Below are 4,405 nucleotides of genomic sequence, written 5' to 3'. Positions count from 1 at the left end.
GCCACCGTATCAGTGTCACTGCAGTGCTGTGGACAATCAGCCAACCAATTAATACCTGCTCTGTAGTGGTCCTCACCACTGGTGAAAAGGGTCAAAGGGGGATTAAAAACGAAGAAGAACAACTGATTTACTAGTCTTTAATTACACAACCACAACGTTTATCTTAATGAGGAGTTGAGCTGACAAGATGGACAATGAATGCAGAAACGAGGTCATTGTGACTTGGCTGATCAAGGGAAGTAGTCAACATTAGAATTTATTAAACACATTTACTCAATTATTAACACATTAATAAAGTTTAGTAATTTAATAAAACTATTAAATATATTTATTAAACTATTAATTAAACGTATTCACTAAACTATGTTAAACATAATTACTAAATGATTTATTAATCCTGTTTATTCAGCTATAAACATGTTCTATTTATTAAATATATTTACTAAACTATGAAATAAAAATGTGTTATTTAAACATATACTAATGTATTAAACCTATTAAATAAACACATTTAATGTAATTAAACATTACAGCACTAAATATATTGATTAAACAATTAAACACATTAAACTTAAACCTATTCATTAACTATATATTAAACATAATTACTAACTTTAGTTCTATTTATTCAACTATAAAATTAAACATTCATTAATTATTAATTAAAGTTATGTATTAAACTAGTTGTTTACTGAAATATATATTACATCTATTTATTAAACACATTTAGTAAATGTTTAAAGAAGAGTTAAAAAAGTAAACGTATTCCACGACTAAACTTACTGATTATAATATTAATTCAGTCTATTAATCATTAACTGAACTATTAAATATATTTATTCAAATTTTATTAAACTCATTTACTAAACTCTGCATTAAACTTAGTATTAAATAGATTATAATAAATAGTATTAAAACTACAGACTCAGTTAAATATATTTTACATTGTTAATAAAAATATTTTTTCCACATAGCCAATAAGTTTATTTCATTTTAATTCAAGTCATTGATCCTTGGAACAGTTTTAGATGAGAAAACCCTGAAGGACAAAGCAGTAACAGCAGTTTGATGATGATGATGATGATGATGATGGTGGTAGATGGCCATAAAACAGGCAGAGTTTAAATCATGGCCTGTTTTTACTTGTTCTTTTGCTAAAAAAAAAAAACTGGGCATGTCAAAGATCAGAAAAATGATGTACTTCCTGGAAGGGTCCAGCCTGAGCTGCCAGGATAGCAGGGGAAAAAAAGGCTTTGAGCTCTGGGAACTCCATTTCCCAGACTCCTTTGGGCTGATTAGCGCTGATGATGCACACCTTAAAGATCCAGCCGCCTTGTGTTCCACTCAACACACTTTTCACTTTTCTCTTGAAATCAGAAAAGAGAACAAAATAAGAAAAGTGTACAAAAGACCACAAATGAAAAGACATAATGAGACAGAAAAAACTTGAAAATAAATAATGCTTTGGTCAAAATACCACAAGGATCACACACCGCAGTAGCATTCTCTCCCTGTCTAAACCAGTTGGTTTTTAGTTCTTGGTTTTTTTTAAATGATAATGAGTCACACACATCACAACCAGCAGTCAAGCACACCGCGGCTGTAATTTAAGTTCAGCTCAGTTCTCTTTATGTTCACCTCCAGATTTCACCACTTTTATTGATTCTCTCATTTCTCATGTTTTACTTGATTTAACTTCACCTTTGAACATTCGCACAGATCATTTGATCCTATATATTTGACCACAAAAGCTGTTTAGCAGGGTTTTTTTTCTTCATCTTGTGCGGAGGCAGGACATCAACTGAGAGGGGCGTGGTATAATGATTGACAGCAAAATAAAGGCCAAGGACGTTCCTCATTGTTACCTGTGAGAAATATGATAAGAAACAACAAGATATTCATTTTCTAGTGAAATCACCATTTGTCCTTTATTCCACTGTGCTGTGTACATTAACATTTACAAATAAGTTATGTACATCCTCAGATATATCTCTCTCTAAATTTAACTTCTACCTTTGCCTTGTTTGCGTTCCCACAGCACTTTATTTACCTGCACCTTTTTCAGTATTAAAGCATAACATCTACAAGTGACAGAATGCAACTTCAGCACCTTTTAATGTGGAACAGGTGATCTAAATGAGCTACTTCAGCCTTCTTAACATTTCTCACCTGTGCTATGGAGCCAGTAGCTTGTCCTGGGCGCGTAAATGACAACAAATTTATTAAAGATCTGATTCACTATTCCATTTCTATTAAAAACCTAGTGAGCTCTGCCTAAGGTGGCGACGTAGACAGCGGTTTAAGTGGGCAGCCTTCTAACAGACCTCTGTCCTCATGAGGCAGACGATTGAGACGCTCGTGTCACAGCTTATATAGTGCACTAAGAAAGTTATTAAACTGAATCTAGACCTTAATAGTGCATTTTATATTTCTAACACATCATTTATATTTATTCATATGTGGGAATCTGACATCTAGCACTATCTGCAGGTTACACTGTACTATTTATTATATTGTCTCAGAATGTTTTATCTTAAATTGTCTTGTGCCATGGGCGGCACCTTTGGCGCAGCAGGTAGTTGTCGCAGTCACTCAGCTCCAGGGGCCTGGGTTCGATTCCCACTCCGGGTGACTGTCTGTGAGGAGTGTGGTGTGTTCTCCCTGTATCTGCGTGGGTTTCCTCCGGGTGACTGTCTGTGAGGAGTGTGGTGTGTTTTCTCTGTGGCTGCGTGGGTTTCCTCCGGGTGACTGTCTGTGAGGAGTGTGGTGTGTTTTCTCTGTGTCTGCATGGGATTCCTCTGGGTGACTGTCTGTGAGGAGTGTGGTGTGTTCTCCCTGTGTCTGCGTGGGTTTCCTCCGGGTGACTGTCTGTGAGGAGTGTGGTGTGTTTTCTCTGTGTCTGCATGGGATTCCTCTGGGTGACTGTCTGTGAGGAGTGTGGTGTGTTCTCCCTGTGTCTGCGTGGGTTTCCTCCGGGTGACTGTCTGTGAGGAGTGTGGTGTGTTCTCCCTGTGTCTGCGTGGGTTTCCTCCGGGTGACTGTCTGTGAGGAGTGTGGTGTGTTCTCCCTGTGTCTGCGTGGGTTTCCTCCGGGTGACTGTCTGTGAGGAGTGTGGTGTGTTCTCCCTGTGTCTGTGCGGGTTTCCTCCGGGTGCTCCGGTTTCCTCCCACAGTCCAAAAACACACGTTGGTAGGTGGATTGGTGACTCAAAAGTGTCCGTAGGTGTGTGTGTGTGTTGCCCTGTGAAGGACTGGCGCCCCCTCCAGGGTGTATTCCCGCCTTGCGCCCAATGATTCCAGGTAGGCTCTGGACCCACCGCGACCCTGATGATGATGATGATGGTGGTAGATGGTCATAAAACAGGCAGAGTTTAAATCATGGCCAGGTTTTCCTTTCTTTAATGTCAAAGATTATCAGAAAAATTATGTACTACCTGATGATTTAATTATGATGGAAGCAAATCTGTCTCATCATTACCACCTTTGAATTTGTAGCACTGATTTTTTTGCACTGAAATTATGCATCTGACTTTTGTTGCTTTTACGCTGTTTTTTTACAGTTATTATTCAAGGTTAATAAATTCAGATAAAAAAACTCAAGCTTAAAAAAATTCCATCAATATATTTAGAAGTTGCTCAAATTCGATACAAAGTTTTATACCAAAGTTTTTTAGTGTGATTTTCTCTTTCACCTTAAATGCTGCACTAGTTACATTCTGTCGCCGCTAGGTGGTGAAATACAAACAACTTCCATACCGTGGAAAAACTACACGTTTAGCTTCTTTCAGCGGATATTATCTCTTTATTTTCAAAGTGTCTCAGAAATCTGAAAGTCTCACTAAAGACACAATATAATTTCTAATTATTTATTTATACTAAAAAATGGTAAAGAAAAGATAATATTGAATCCCAGGAGAAACCAGAGAGAAAGCTCTGGTGGAGAAACAGAAGATAGAGTGAGACCCAGGAGAAAACTCAAGAGCCTTTACCAAATTACCAGCCAGACTTACACAGCACTCTGAAAAGAGAAACCCAAGACTGAGCACTGAGGTGTGTGTTGGCTTCCCTTAAGTAGGAGTAGCACAGGTGGAACCAATTGCCCCAAATTAAGAGTGTCTCTGTCTCCCTCTAGTGACTGGGGGTGGCTTAGCAGGCAGCCTCGCCCCGGCCCCAGGCAGACCTCTTACAATTCTGTAAATTTACACAATTTTGTAACTCTAAAGCAAGTAGAACACAGTTAGATTTGGACACCATTTTATGAACAGTAGTAGAACTATAAGTTATGATTAACATCATTGACAGTCCAGCCATTTTTACCTGCTTTGAAAACTCTAGCAAAGGGAAGCTTTTTATGGAAAGAGATAATGGCTCCAGTTTTGTAAATATTACAGTATTACAGCTAAACA

General features: G+C 37.8%; 1 long non-coding RNA gene across 1 annotated transcript; it reads right to left on the bottom strand.

Annotated features, from left to right (window-relative positions):
- Positions 1-1,022: 1,022 nt before the first annotated feature.
- Positions 1,023-4,033, bottom strand: LOC136709097 (uncharacterized). Its single transcript, XR_010804438.1, has 3 exons — positions 4,010-4,033; positions 1,702-1,865; positions 1,023-1,366 (listed from the first exon to the last, which is right to left on the bottom strand). It is a non-coding gene; the product is annotated as an uncharacterized lncRNA (long non-coding RNA).
- Between the last annotated feature and the right edge of the window lie 372 nt (positions 4,034-4,405).

Source organism: Hoplias malabaricus, chromosome 10, assembly GCF_029633855.1.
Source record: "Hoplias malabaricus isolate fHopMal1 chromosome 10, fHopMal1.hap1, whole genome shotgun sequence".
NCBI classification, from domain to species: domain Eukaryota; kingdom Metazoa; phylum Chordata; class Actinopteri; order Characiformes; family Erythrinidae; genus Hoplias; species Hoplias malabaricus.
The sequence above is the reverse complement of the archived record's forward strand: the minus strand, read 5'-3'. Positions and strand labels throughout refer to the sequence as shown.